This window comes from Notamacropus eugenii, chromosome 3, assembly GCF_028372415.1.
Source record: "Notamacropus eugenii isolate mMacEug1 chromosome 3, mMacEug1.pri_v2, whole genome shotgun sequence".
Classification (NCBI taxonomy): Eukaryota; Metazoa; Chordata; class Mammalia; order Diprotodontia; family Macropodidae; genus Notamacropus; species Notamacropus eugenii.
The window spans coordinates 180110843-180127230 of record NC_092874.1 but is presented as its reverse complement, the minus strand read 5'-3'; the positions used below and the strand labels follow the sequence as shown (position 1 = coordinate 180127230).

Here is a 16388-nt window from a genome sequence, read left to right as displayed (position 1 = left end):
ATTGGCTGACTATTAAAGATAAATTCACTGATGAGGGCTTGTGAGCTACAGTTTTAGAAGTGCAGACCCACAGGGTACCTTTAAACCTGAGGTAGTTGTCATTCCCTTGAGGACCTATCGATAAGTCCTTAAATACTGAGTTGAGAAGATAGCTCATATGAGGTGTTTACCTAACTGAAGGTGGAGAAGGCAAATGATAGGGGTAATTCAAAGTTTGGATTTGTTATGTCATGAGTGATGACAGGACAAAGGAGCTATGAATTTGTGAGTAGAGGACAATACGTGTCAAACTGTTTAACTGTAGGGGTGTAACTGGGAAGGGAGAAAAGTAAATCAGATCATGGGTGATGATTTGGGAGAACACTGAGGAATGGAGGTTATGGTGGAGAGGAAAAATTAATTTAGAAGAAGTGGAGGACAGTAATAAAATAGCTGGATAAGCAGACAGATAAATTTCAGAGTTCCTGATCATGAGAGTGGAACATTTATGGGCAATGGTGAAATCTTTGTATGGTCCTATTTGCGTGTGGATCTGAGATACATTAAAAGTGCAGGTTGTGGAGAGTTGAGGTAGATGAACTTGGTGGCCATATTGATTTAGGAGACATCAACATGTATATTAGAATCCTGAAGTATTAGGGAACCGGTCCAGGTGAAAAGGAAGGTTGTGAGTCAAGTACTGAATTCCTTGAGAAAAGAATGAGAATGAATTGGCTGAACTTAACATTGCAATCTAAGTGAATAGAATGCCAGATCTGGAGTCAGAAGACCTGAGTTCAAATGCAGCCTCAGACACTTGCTAGCTGTGTGACCTTGGGAAAGTCACAGTTTGTCTCAGTTTCTTCATCAGTACAATGAGCTGGAAAAGGAAATGGCAAACCAGACCAGTATCTTTGCCAATAACTCCTCAAAAGGGGTCACGAAGAGCCAGACCCAACTGAAAACAACTCACAACAATACCATTGTGTTCTATGGCTTCAGTGGCTCAAAAGCTCATTGCCCTCTGGCCACCCTGATGATTTATTTTATCTTCATTGGATATTGCTCCTGACACTTTAAGTTTTCTATGTTCTCAACCTCATTGCCAAGTATTTTGGGAATTAATTAATCCATCTGTAAGGCAGTTCCTGACTTTTCGTTGTAAAGGTTCAGATTTTTCTTGTATCAAGTATTCTCAAAACTGTTATATTTGTAACATGGCATTGGCTAGGCAACCAAGTCAATTCAATTAGCAGCAATAAACTTATTTCAGTTTATCTAGACACACTAAATTGTGTTATGTCATGGGTGCACTAGGCTCCTGAATTGTTAAAAGAATCATAAAATAATATTGTCAGAAAGGACCTCATTTCATGTCATTTAAGACACTGGTGACAACAAGATTGTGCTATTCAAGATGAACCCGAAATATGGGGGAGTTATCAGAGAAAAGAAACTGAAAATCAATCCTGGAAATAATAGACAGGTCTACAAGGGTAATTCTATTACCATGAGGACGGAGTATAGGATGTAGAGAGACTAGGAAATGAGATAGCAGCACTAATAATAAATAGGAGATATCAATCAGTTATGATCTCACTGTAGATGCAATTTGCTCTGTCCCATATTTGATTGATTTTCCTGTTATGTGTGGGGCTAGCCCTGGGTTCGTAGATATTAATTATAGATATAAGGTGATGATAATACTGCAGTCTGGAACAGAGTTTCTAGATTCCCATATTTTGAAAGGTTATCTATTCCTAGGATCTGTAACATTTTGTTATGTAGAAGAAACAGTTTCAGGCATGCCACGTCAGCAGTTAGGTCAGTTTGGTCCTAAAACCAATACTCAGCATGGCTCTTTCAACTTAGAAAGTTCAAGAGCAAGAGGGAGGGGCTTATTCACAAAATAAAATAAGGAGAGCATAGTGAAAGCCCAAGTATGGTGGCTTAGCCATCATCTCATGTCAAGGAGGATAATCTCATGTGCCACGATTCAGGAAGCACATGGACAAAAAATTACATGACATTTATTTAGTCTGTCTCTATGACTTGCAGATTTCCATATCTATAACATATGTAAGACCATAGCACCTCCTATGCCAGAAACAGTTATATCTAGGAAATGCTAAACTGACACATTAATAAATGCATTTCACGCAGATACTCCATCAGCATGATATTTCTTCCTTAGAGGTCTTTCAGATGTTGCTTCTTTAATAGGTTGCCTATGCCTAGATGATTCTGGGGGTTGTTGAGTCCTAGGCTCCATTAGATGCTGAGAATCAACAAATAAAAGAGGTTTCAGGAGTATTCTTGATTTTTAATTTAGAATCAGTAACCAAGGGAATGAGTCTGAAAAGGTATAAGCAACCTTCAGAGTTACCAAGTAAATCTCACCTCAGACACTTGACACTTACTAGTTGTGTGACCTTGGGCAAGTCACTTAACCCCAATTGCCTCATCCTGGGTCATCTCCAGTCATCCTGTTGAATATCTGATCACTGGATTCAGGTGGCTCTGGAGGAGAAGTGAGGCTGGTAACCTGCACAGCCCTCCCTCACTCAAAAAACAAAGTCAACTGCAAGTCATGTCATTATTTCTCTGATGGCATGGTCTTCTTCTTCGGCAATGAAGGACGAACATGTACTGTAACAATTCATGACTTAAGAATATAACCTTGTAATGTTATTCTATTTAAGGAGAATAAAGTAGATTAAAAGAATATTAGTTCAGCATTGGATATTTACAATATATTTGAGGGAGGAAATCCATGAACTGGAGGAAGAATCATAATGGAAAGCATTGTGTAACATGATGATCAATGGATCAAGAGAAATAAATGATATTATGTTATGAATAGAATACAGATCACCATACCAGAAAGAAGAAATATGAAAGTTAAAAAGCCAAGCAAACAAAAAACCAAAACCTAACTTTTTCTAGCCCTAGGATTATCATTGGTTTAACTGTTAAAAGTTTTATTTTATTTGCACTCATTTACTTTCTTTGTGTTTCCTTTATTTCATGAGTTTCCATGCCAAATGTCCTTCTCACTTCTATTTTATTTTAAAGGGACAACTCAAATTCTTACTTTTAAAAAGAGTCCACATTTTATCCATTGATGATTACGCTTACTTTCATTGGATATTTTTTTTAAGAGAAGATGCAAAAAAGATCTCCTTTGTTTTTAGGATGTAATATTTGTTTTCCCCTTTAATTATTAATAAATGAAGTACAGTCTTAGATAATTTGTATTGTTATTTTAAAAAATATGAAGGGTTTCCTCCTGACTGGTTGTCATATTTGTTGTCTAATAATTTCTGAAACTTGATCATAATGTTTCTTGAAAAGTTAAACATATGGTTTCTTCCTATGTCCAATAAATTTTATTTGCTTTTCCTACCAATGTTTGTTTTTTTAAATTTGTTCCATCATTTTTCCTTTCATTTTTTGCATATTCAGAATGCTTGTTTGTTTTTTAGAATCTCCTATTTCAGAGCGACCTCTATTCTCATGTTTCTCTCTGAATTTTTATTTGACAACTTTAGATTCAGTCCTAATTTCAATTAATCATCTTTTTCTTCAAATATGTAAATACTATGTCATTTGGTGCATATATATTTAATTATTATATTATTTTATTATCTAAGATTTAAGCATAGTTTCCCTACTTATCACTTTTGATAGTATTTGTTTTTGCTGTCACCTTACCTTATCTGAAATCATGATCACAACTTCTGTTATTCTGGATTTATTTGGATTTATTCTATCCCCTCTCTTTAACACTACACATGCCTTTATATTTTTAACATAACACAGTGCTTATGTTTCATGTATGGACAAAGTGTTGAATTCTGTTTTCTAGTCTATTTTATAAATGAATTAGATCATTAACATTTAAGATTATCATTAGCTTTGTTTATTTTTATCATCAACTTCTATTAAATTATCTTTTAAAATAAGCACCAGGTATTTGTGAATTTATTTGGATGGAAAGAACATAATACTACTTACATTTTAATTTAATTATTTTATTAAACTTTTCATCTACTTGAGTTTGTTGAGGCTGATCAATTCTGTGAAGGGTTTCTTCCTAGGTGGCTGCAATATTTGTTGTATTATATTAAATTTGGCCTAGCTGTTATTCCTTTATTCTGGCAGTATAGTTATTATTTTTTCTTCTGAGGTACTATTTTTTCTTTTTGAGATTCTGTCCTGCTTTATTTTTTACCTTATTCATTGTATTCCGACCATTTTTCTTTTGCTTTCCCATTTCTTCAATTTCTTTACTAGTTTTCTATTTGGTTTTCTTGTGACAGCTTTCCTTTCTTTTCCCAATTCCCTCCCACCACTCCCTAATTTTTTTTCCTTTATTTAGCTCATATCTTTACCTTGAGATTATGAGATATGTGGCAGGGATTAGATTTAGACATGACCACTAGTCATTTCCTGGAATTCTTCCTGTTTCTCCTCTTGAATATCGTATTGATGTGTTAATGATATACAGACACGAAGATCCTGTTTAGTCTAAAAGCCCTTGCCCTATTGTTTCTTGGCCCTGAGCCACATTTCCAAAATATTTCTCATTGCTCTCTTCCATTTGCATCGAAATCACCAAGAATTAAAGTATATTTTGATTTAATTTGGAGTCTCTTACTGTGTTCTTAATAGAATTCCTCTATCTCCTTTTTCATTGTGATAAATATTAACACATAAGCTACAATTATCTTTACGGAGGTCTTTTTTGCTTATGTTCATCACAAACACGGCTATGATGACCAAATGGCCATGAAATTATATTTCTTATTACCTTTGTATGCATGATAAAATCATGTCTCTCCAAGGAAAAAAAATTCTATGTGAGATATTGGATAGAGGATAAGTGCCTATCTTACCAACTTGGGGAATGATGAAGGATAAGTCAAGATCCCACAAGCTCAGAGTTAGAAGAAATCTCAGAGTTCATTTTGCCTATCCATATCTGAACAAGAATGTCCTCAACAACATACTCACTACCTTCTAAGGCAGTACGTTCCACTTTGTTAGCTGTTTGATGGTAATTTTTCTTTGTATCAAGGCTAATCTTGTCTCTGCAGCATTTACACATTGCTTCTAATTCTGTTGTTAGGAGGAAAAATTCTGTCGGCAGAAAAAAGTTTCTTCCCTCTTCTACATAATATAATTCCAAAATAACCTGCATGTCTTGTCCCCTGCCTCAGATCTCTGAACTGGGCTTTAAAGGATAGAGAAGAATATAATGGAAAAAGAGGCATTACAGAAATTAAGAGGAGTACAAGAAGAGACATAGGGAAAGCTTAGGGCATGTATGTGGTTCAACAAGTCTGACTGGATTATAGAAGAGTATCCTACTGGACTGAAAAAGGAAGACTGGTTCTAGAATGTGCAGACCTTCCACATTAGAGAAAGGAGCTTAAATTTTATTCAGTAGGTAATAGGACAATACGGTGAAGGATTTTGAGAATAACAGGAGAGGACCTTTACCTAAGTTTGGTAATACCATGAAGAATAGGTTGGTGGGAAAGGGTTAAGTAATAAACTAAAGTTAGCAACAGTTTCATGTCCTAAAATAATTAGACATATTTTTCAGGTTTTCAGAACTGATATTATTTATTTCCAAGAACTATCTTGTTTTGAGGTGTCAAGTAGAAAATATCTCCTTCAGATCTGGGAGAAGAGGTCTGTCTTAAGTTACCCAAGGGAACTCAGAAACTTCATGGGAGCATAGATTTAGAGCTGGAATAGACCTTAGATCTATACCTATCACTTGAGAAATAAGGATACCGAGGCCCAAAGAAGTCAAATGTTACATGACTTGTAAGTGTTAGAGGTATAATTTGAACCCACATCATCCTGACTTTAATTCTGTCACTCTCTTCACTAAGTCAAACTGAGGAGAGAGGACTGCAATGGCAAACAAAGCTAAGTATTTCCCATCGCCAAATCCGTGTTATCCAGTAAGGCATATTTTGCCTGATATTGTGATTTTAGGAACTGCTGTACTATAACCCTTCCCTCAACTCACTCTTTCAATGACTCACACTTATTACATTTAGGATCAAGCCTCCTGCACAGGCTAGAACAAATGAAACAATTAGGGAACTACTGCATTATGCCATTATGACCCAATCAAAATCACATAGGCAATTATATTTGATGGAGGCTGAAAAATACTTTTAAATTAATGAAGAGAAAGGGAAAATAATAATTTTTAAAATTCTGGTTTTCAAGTCATAAAAATCAAGAGTAGTAATAATTACTGGTTTGGGGAACAGTGTCAATTTATTTTTACTTCATTTTTTGGATATTTAATGTTTTTTTTTAAATATAAACAACATTTCAGAGCAGACACATTATGTACACCCTTGGCTTATTTGTTTTCTGCCAACAGCTAGTTGGCTGATATGACCATATTCAATGGGAAATGTCTTGTTCTATTGGAGAAACAAGAGCTGAGAAAACAGAGCTGAAATAAGGATCCCTGACAATCTAGACCTCTTTGTCTCTGTCCCTCTCTTTCTGTCTATCTTTCTGTCCCTGTCTGTTTCTGTCTCTGTCTTTCTCTCCTTCCATCCTCCTGGCATCCTCCTGAAAGTCAGATGGTGAAAAGTCACAACGTCCTAATGAACTGAAAATTCTTTGGTAGCAACAAATGCTATCCATGAGCCAGCCAGAGGACTGTGGTGTGGCAGGCTGCTGCTCTTACTAATGATGGATGAAGTTTATCTGACTTATCATGCAGTAAAATTCACTTGAACTGCTCAAGTGGTTGGTCTTGTTTTGCCACCTGTCCACTCTGACAGAATTACCAAACACCTTTGGGCTATATTGCTATCTGCATGTAAGGAGATTTCTGTAACTGACTTGCTGCCAGAGTAATCATGATGATGGTGATAATATTTCACATTTATAGGGCGCCTTAATGTTTACAAAGTGTTTACATACTTTCTCTTGTTATGGACCTCACAGTAATCTTGTGAGGCAGATCCTGTAAGTATTACAGATAAGGAAACTGACACTCAGAAAAGTCAAATGACTTGCCTATGGTCACAGCGTAAGAGTCAAAGGCTCATTTCAAACAAAGGTTTTCCTCACTCCAAATTTAGTACTCTAGACATTGTGTCTTGATGCTACTCCTAAAGTCAATAGGAAATCTGATCTGTAGCCTACATGTAAACCCATAATTTTGTAATCTCAATAATGATGATAATAATCACTCATTTCATATAATGTTTTTGGTTTATCAAGCATTTTAATAGTTTCATTATATCAATAACAGGTTACATTTTCTATAGAACTTCACAGGTTACAAAGTACCTTCCTCAAAATGACTTTGACAGGTAGGTAGTAAAATTATTTTCATTTCCACTTTATTGATGGGTAAACTGAGGCTCAGAGGTGTTAGGTCCACTACCAGATGGTTAGTAAGTAGCTAATAATTGAAAGAGCTGGGGTTTGTAGCTAACTTTTCTGACTCCAGGTCTAGTCTGCATTTTAAAACAACTGCTGCCTTCATTTCCAGGAAATGTCTTAGTAAACTAGATTGTGGCAGTTTGCTAAACTGTGAATTAGGACACCCTAACTTGGCTGTTGCTAGTAAAATGAAAGTTTCTATGAAGGTAGTTTCAAAGGTTTTGTAATCTTTATGCATATTTTAGTCAGTCAAGGAAATAGAATGAAAGTGCTATTGGATGACAGATTGAACAGAGATAATCGGAAGGAAGCAAGCTAATGTTATAACATAATGGCAAAACAAAGTAGGAGGCCAATATTAATATTAGTCTTAAAATGCAGCCTAGTCAATGGCCAACTGTTTGTGATGTAATAAAATTCAACTTGACAGAAACAGAGGAACTTATATACTGGGACAGATCCATGGTCCACCCAATTCAATATTCTACTACCAACAGCAGACCCTGAGGCATTTTATGAGAGTTTATGGTTGTCCTTTCCCACTATTAACCCGAAAGAAATACCCCAGCTTCTCTTATTAGTTGATCTGTAATGCTGAGAGTAGAGGAGCTTGCCTGTCATCTCTGCTGCTGAGGAGGCTGAGCCTGGTGGCTCTGTTGAGTTCAGGAGTTTTGAGCAGCTGTGGTCTAAGCTTAGTTGTCTGGTCTACTAAATTCAACTTTGTCATTGTTAGCCCCTTAGAACAAGGAGACACTAAATTGTTCAAAGAGGGAAAATCTAGCTCAGATTGAAAAACAGAGTAGTAGGTCAAAGCTTCTGTGCCAATTAGAGAAGAGACCCACACAGATGGGTCACTTGAATCTCCTGCCTGGGCACGACAGGGAGACTCAGTCTCAAAAAAAAGTAGTCATTATTAGATGTTCCCACTCCCTTTTAAATCCATATAAAGCTCAGGCCAGAATCACTACTTGTGATAATTAATCCCATTAAGCTTATTACATCTTGTCTGAAGTATTAAAAGAGAGTAGATTTTAAAGATTCCTTTCTATAAGGAGATATAGTAGGGATACAGACCAATGGTTTTATTAGCATAGAAAATTAGATGAGGGAACTTATTTTTAAAACCAGTGCAGGTCAGCACCTTCTCTAATTTTATAGAGCTGTCTAGAGTACTAAGAGGTTAAGTGATTTCCCAGGGTCACACATCCAGGATGTGTCAGAGGTAATGCTTAAATCCAGGTGGTCTTGGTACCGAGACTGGCTCTGTATCTACTGTGCCCTAGTGCCCCTCCTCCATGAAAACTAGATTTTAAATCCCAATAGATTTTTTTTAAAAAAATATTATTTTTCCCAATTACATGTAAAAACGATTTTAACATTCATTTAAAAAATTTGAATTCCAGATTAATTCCTTTCCTCCTTCACTACCCTCTCCCTGAGATAGGAAGCAAATCGATACAGATTACGTATATGCAATCATGTAAAATATATTTCCATGTTAGTCATGTTGTGAAAGAAGAAACAGGCCAAGATCAAGTGTAGTAAGCCAATAGCTTTCTAACTAAGTAATGTTTACCTGGGAGAGAACTTAGGAAATTTTAGGATAATCTTTTTTAGAATGTATGACCAATTCTTCTTGCATGGAAGGAGTCCCATTGTCAGCACAAATGTGCTGTAGCCCCTTGTGAGACCCCCAGAGATCCCTACTAAGGAGACCAAAAGAGTTAGTCTCTCCAAATGTGTTTTTGGTTAGATTTTCTCAAGGGCCACATCCAAGTGCAAAACATCCAAAAGACACAAGTATATCCACACATTTTTAGGCTAGACACAGGACAATTTTAGGAAATTAAGTCAACAAGCATTTATTAAATGTATACTACATGTCAGGAACTGTGTAGTAAGTGCTGTGGATACCAAGAAAGGCAAAAATAAACAAAAAAAGCAAACAAACAAATGCAACAGTCCCTATTCTCAAGGAGCTCACAGTCTAACGGGAGAGACACCATTATGTACAAACAAGCGATATACAAGACAAATTAGAGATAATTAACAGAGGGAAAGCATTAACATTAATGGGGGATCAGGAAAGGCTTCTTATGGGATTTTAGCTAGGACTTGAAGGAAAGCAGGGAAGCCAGGAGGTGAAGACAAGGAAGAAAAGAATTTCTGGCCTGGTGGACAGCCAGTGAAGATGTCCATCCACAGTGGATGGAGTGTCTCATGTGAGGAACAGCAAGAGGTCAGTGTTGCTGGATCATAGAGTGAATGGAGAAGGGGAGTAAAGTCTAAGAAGACTGTAAAGTTGTAGGGGGGCAGGTTATGAAGGGTTTAAACGCCAAACATAAAATAATAGTATTTTGTATTTGATCCTAGAGACAATAGGGAATAATTTATAGGGTAGGGGAGTGACATGGTCAGACCTATGCTTTAGGAAGAAAAGCTTGACAGCTGAGTGGGAGATGGACTGGAGTGGGAAGAGATGTGGCAGGCAAACCAACTAGCAAGTTCTTGTAGTAGTCTAGACATGAGGTGATAGGGTCTCTTGCTTCATGGTGGTGGAAGTGTTAGAGAAGAGGAAGTATATGGGAATGATGTCATGAAAGTAAAATTGGAAACAGATTGAATATCGAGAGTAAGGGGTAGTAAGAAGTCGAAGATGACAACTAGGATTCTAACCTAGGCGACATGGGAGAATGGTGGTACCTCCAATAGTATCATGGAAAATTTAAAAAGTGAAGTTTTGGGGAAAGATACTGAGTTCAATTTTGGACATACTGAGTTTAAGATGTCTATGGGACTTCACATTTGAGGTGTCAAATAGGCAGTTGGAGATGTGAGACTAGAGATCAGTAGATGTTACAGATGGACAAATAAATCTGAGTATCACAGATCTGTTTTGAGAAGATAATTGAATCCATGAGATCTGATGAGAAAGAGATTTTTAAACAATATTTTTTCTCTTTACTCTTTCTCACATAGTGCCTGACTCTATCACTCCATAACAGAAATAGATGGTAAAAAGGATGTGGACACAGAACCAAGAATAAAGATGTAGAAGAGAGTGTTGGAGTATGTTTTTGATAAAAGTAACCAGTAGACTCTTACCCCACCGCTGACAGATCATGGGTCACAGATGTAGAACCACTCTGTTACTCAATAAGGTCAGCTATGCATATCATTCTCTGGGCCTCCTGTGGCTAACCTCCCTCTTGCTACACTGCATCTTCTCTCTCTGCTGGTATACATTGCACTTTGAACCCATCAATTCAGGGACTCAATGATACTAAAATCCAAAAAAATCGGGTACTTCAGTCTTCTCTTCTTCTGTAATTAGATAGGGCAGAGAGAACCCAGTTTTCAGACTGTCTGAAAAGAACACAAATGTTGTCATAGCAACAGTAACAACAAGCTCATTTATCTCTTTTGGAATTCTGGAAGCCTGTTTTCTGAGTTGATCCCTTGAGGGAGCCAGTCACTGGATGGGATGTTTAGGTTTATATGTCTTATCGCAGCCAGAGAAAGATCTCTCATCCTTTTAATTGTCATTTACTTATTCCTTCATTTTCATAAGTGTTAAAGACAATTATTTCAATATTGCATTTCTCCAACATTTTGTTTTAGAGCCTTCAGAACCATAGATGTGATCATTTTAGAGTATTACTCTTTGGCAAAGAGAGCCAGCAAGCTTTATTTCCATTTAGGAAATAGGAAAACAGAGGATTCATACTACACAGGGAGGTATTATATCTCATTCACAAAATTATAAGCAATCACCAAAGTTGAAAAGAAATCAAGTCCAAAAGAAACCAAGGGTTCACTGAAGGAATCTCTGTGTATAGCAGTCCATTTTCTGTCTTAGTTGTGGGTTTTCATGGCAATATATGTGGTTAGGAAACTGGTGGAGTTTATGATAGGTGGACTATGGGACTGTTTTAGAATGAGGTGAACAGCAGTTGAAGAGATAAAAGAGAGGGAATGGCACATGTATTTATTTAAAAATTATTCACATGACTTTTATCCACTGGATTTTCCAAGGTATTAGACATTTTGTCTAAAACCTGAGGGGATTTCAGTGGTTATTTATTTATTTATTTTTGCTTTTTGATTTTTTTCTCCATACTTCAACACTTCAGTAGATTTCAGTAATGTGGGTACTACCTCTAATGTTACAAATCACTACCCCTTTATATTTTCCCATACTTTTCTACTCTTACACGTCTTCTAATAAACCTTCAATAGGAAGTTCACCTCAAATACTGGAGCCCTTATTCTAAACCAGAGATTCTTGATTTAGGGTTCCATAAATAGATTGGGGGGGAGAATTTGTGAAGTTCTTTTTCAATATTTTGATAACTATTTCAGTATAATATCTTTTCTTTGTAATCTTGTGCATTTTACTTTATGCCTTCAAAAACATTACTTTGAAAAGGAATTCATACATTTCATCAGACTACCAAAGGGGTCCATGATACAAAAATTGTTAAGGACCACCAGTCCTTGTGACATTTCAGTGGATATCAGTGGAACACATGGAATTCTCATCAGTCTACTTTCCCTCTCATATATGACCAGCTCAATTCCTTTTCTGGTCATATATCTCTCTGATGATATCCTTTACCCTACTTCCCTTGTACAATTATTATTGGTAAATGTGTTGCAGCTTGCTGTGCACCTTTTCATTACCCTGAGGGGTGACCCCCAACTTCATTTCTTCAGGCACTGTTGTATTATTACTGTCTCATACCCGTGTGGTATTCCTAAAGAAATAACGACATTAAAAAGATGGACCCATTGAATGAGACCTATGACACGAACGTATTTCTAGCAGAGTTTTAGCACACTCAAATGGAACAGGGTTCTAGGAAACTTGGAAAGAAGGTGGAGGAAGTAATCTCAAGGATGACTTTCCCCTCAGATAAACAAGAAAAGATGCCTCCCAAAACACAACAATAAAAGGAGAAATAAAAGAATATATGCAAGGTAATCCAGAAAAAATAACTGAAAACCAGCTCACTAGCCCATTTCTCCTGCCACTCCTATTGCTACACTTCAGCAGGACAATCTTTTTATACCTCCTTAACTAACTCACTTACTATCCCATTCACCACAGCAACTCTTCCAAACTCTCTCTCCCCCCACACTCTCAGCCGGGAGCCTTGTCTCACATTTCATGGAGAAGATTGAGGTCATTTGCTGAGGACTGACTCTTCTCTAGTCCTCCTCAGATGCCTCCCATGACTATCTTCTCCTTCACTTCTATTTCACATAAAGCAGCCTTTCTCTTTGCAAAGGCAAATGCTTTCTATACAGTCTTCTCTAGCAAATTAATCTCCTTCATCATCCCAATTCTCATTAATCTTCAATTTCTCCTTTCTTTACTGCATATAAATATGCCCATGTCTTCCTATCTTCAAAAAATCTTAAAAAGCACCAAATACCCCCACAAAAAACCTTTCACTTGATCCATCCATCCTTGCTAGCTATTTTCCTATAGCTTTCCTCCCTTTTAAGGCTAACCTTGAGAAGGCTATTTAATTAGTGCTTCCACTTCCTTTCCTTTTACTCTCTTCCATAAGTAGGTGGTACAATGTGTAGAGTGCTGAATTTGGACTTAGGAGCATCTGAGTTCAAATCCAGCATCAGACACTTACTGTATGTCTGTATGACCCTGGCCAAGTCATTTAACCTTAAGTTCAGTTTCCTCATCTCTAAAATGGGGATAATAACAACACCTAACTCCAAGGGCTATTGTGAGGAATTAAAAATGAGCTATGTAAATACAAGTTATCCTTTCTACAATTCAAATTATTATTATTCTTGCTAAAGCAGCAAGGTACATTGATAATGCATTTTTGCTTGTTGTTAATGTGATTTTGCTTCTTGGTGAGATCTTTCTCATTCATTAATAGACCCACATGACTGACCTGCTTAAGTCACATGGAAGCCTGAGTCACATGAGTCAAGTCAGGTGGAACAGGAAGGGGTGGAACTAGAGAAGGGCTGAGCAGAACTTAGAGAGCAATCCAAGCTGGGGTAGCAACTGGTATGAGAGGCAGAGCTTGTTTGTGATTTGTTTAAGGGAGCTGGTTTGTGGGAAGCCTAACATTGGGAAGGCTTGGGGATGATGTTGCCTCTGCCTTGTTACTATGTATAGATTTCTTTGTTACTATGATGGATTCAGCTTTCTGGTATCTGAATAAATGTTTTGATTCTGTCTTCCACGTGGAGAGTCTGTTGTATTTCACAATTCAGAATTGTGATGGCATATTCATGACCACCATAGCAGCCATGAATATCACATTGGCACTATACAAGGCACCCTGAGGGAGAGACAGGAGGTAGTATATGCCAGGCAAGTCAAAATACCACCACCTTGGCTACCATCTCCTGTTAGACTTTGATGGAGACAGTCCAGAATCTTGAATCCAAAAGCCTTGAGAATAACAGTGCCCCTAAACCCACCAGACCTTTTTCCAGCCCAAACTATACACCTACCATTAAGTGGAGAAATCACTGTTAGAGAGGGGGACATTTTCCCAATCACCAACAACAGTATCTGTTGACCAACTGCCATCAATAAGCAGATAGGCTGAAGAGCCCTGAGAGTGGCAATACCATGCCCTGTACCCTACCCCTGTGCAATTTTTGCTTTCAGCCCAGTTATCACAGCTATCATCAAGGGAAACAACTCCTGTAGAGAAAGAGACAGCTGCCCTGATTAGTTACCAAGCAACTGCCACATATAGGGCAGACAAACCAGTCTAGTGGAGGTAGCAAAGCCCCCTGAGGGATAGAAAAGAGATAGCCTGTGTAACAATAAGCACCCCAACATACACAGAGGGGTCTGCTATCACAGGTACTTAGATCTGCATTCATAAAATGAAAGGCAACTTTTAATTAATCACTTTAATGAAGCCCATGTATCATTCCTTTAACCAAGCATGTATGTCATTCACCTAGTTTTGGAGAGTTCAGCACCCTGAACATCAAAGAAAACACAGAGAAATTAAAAGTCAACATACATGGCTTCCTCTGCCTGAATTCAACAGACAGTTAGACCCCAACTGTCTGACCATATTTACCAGACAGCGAAGCACTGACATCTGAGTTTTCAAAGCTGGGGGCTCCTTTAGCAGTGTCCCAGAGTCCACATCTGGCCAAACAAATACTTCTAGTCAGTAAACCCTCAAATAAAACCCATACCACAGAGTTTTATATACTTCTTAGAGCCAGAGGGCATCACATCCTTTGAGAACTAGTGCCTTATTAACAAAAGGTCTTCTTATGAATCTTCCCAGGCCCGACAATGAGTGGGAAAAGTCCTCTTTAATCACATTATTCAGAGGCACTTTTAGTAAAACAAAAACAGCAAAAGATTCTACTTTGCTTGACCTTACATCATGTGCCAGGCAAGTCAAACCACCACCACCATCTTAACAACCATTTTCCCCTCTAAGCCTGGAGGGGACAGTCCAAAACCTTGAAACCTGGAGTGGTAACATTAAATAATGGCATTAAAGAGAGGCATCACTATCCACTTCCTCCAACTATACCTTAAAGAAACTGGGACTTTTCTATCTAACTTATGGTTGAAAGATTCTAGTTGTGTTTTCTCCCCTGTTCAAATATGAGCTCCCTGAGATGAGAGACTGTCTTGCTTTTCTGTTTGTCTCCCTAGAACTTAACACAGTGCATTCACATAGTGCTTAATAAATGCTTCATTCAAACTCATTTATTCATTCATTCTACAATCTGATTCCAACTGTGTCATTCAATTGGAACTGCTCTCTCTAAAGCTACTATCTTTTAATTGTCAGTTCTACTGTCCTTTTCTCAATCTTCATCCTTCTTGACCTTTTTTTCAGACTTTGACACTGTTTCTTAACCTTTTCTGCTTGATATTCTCTCTGTCTCTGTCTCCTCTCTCTGTCTCTCTCTCTCTCTTCCTCTCTCTCTCTCTCTCTCTCTCTCTCTCTCTCTCTCTCTCTCTCTCTCTCTCTCTCTCTCTCTGTCTCTCTTGGTTTCTTGTACATTTTCCCCACATGGTATGAAGGGACTTAGGAAGTCACAAAGAACATAAATCAGCAAAAGTAGAAAAAGATGCAAGCTCTTTCTAAGTAGAAAAAGATATGATTGGGTAGTAGTAGAGAAAAGTTTGGGTGAAAGGAGAGAAGTGATATTTAAGTACCAAATAGTTCATTCTCTCATTAGTAATAAATATTATTATCAGTGAGATAATATAGAACTTACATTACTTATAAGTTACATATATTATATGTTACTTATATTACCCTCCAGGGTAGGGAAAGAAGAGGGCCTAGCATGGACAGAGGGGATCCAGTAAAGGACCACTTCAGAACCTGAGAGCGGAAGTGGATAGGAGGGTTTCATTTTCTCCCTCTGCCTTTGGGAAAATGGAAGTGAGTACAAATAAAGCACTGTGGAGTAGATCAAAAGAATAATTAAAAATATACAGATTTCTCTGCATCCTAATCGATAGCAACATTCCCAGGGTTACCCAGCCAGAACACATCAGAAGCAAAACTTGATCCTGGCTCTTTCTGACTCTGAGGTGAATTTTCTGTGTACTTTACCATGGTAACAAATTAAAATCTTCCTTAGATTTCACTTCACTATGAGCAAATTGGCAAAGATGACTAAAAAATGAGAGTAATCAATGCTGAAGAGCAATATGCTAATGCACTGTGGAGCTATGATGTTGTTCAACCATTTTAAATATCAGTTTAGAATCATGCTAGAAAAATTACTAAAATTTTCATAAACTTTGACCCAATGATCTTGCTATTGGGAATATATCCAAGGAGATCAAAGACAGAGATATAGGTCCAATATAAACTGATTTAATTTCCATGTCCAAAGAGTTTAATGATTTGATGTCAATGTGGAAACAGGTCTCCAGAAGAATGTTATAGTGATCTATACTTAATCCTGTGCAATTTACCATTTTAAGACTA

At 37.3% G+C, this 16388-nt stretch overlaps 1 protein-coding gene across 1 annotated transcript in view; it reads right to left on the bottom strand.

The window, feature by feature from the left end:
• The window catches only part of LMNTD1 (lamin tail domain containing 1), a 170129-nt gene extending 159172 nt beyond the window's left edge, over window positions 1-10957 (bottom strand). The window contains exon 1 of the mRNA XM_072653464.1: window positions 10519-10957. The gene's annotated coding sequence lies outside the window, so the exon portion shown is untranslated. The remainder of the gene's footprint in view (window positions 1-10518) is intronic.
• Window positions 10958-16388: the final 5431 nt, after the last annotated feature.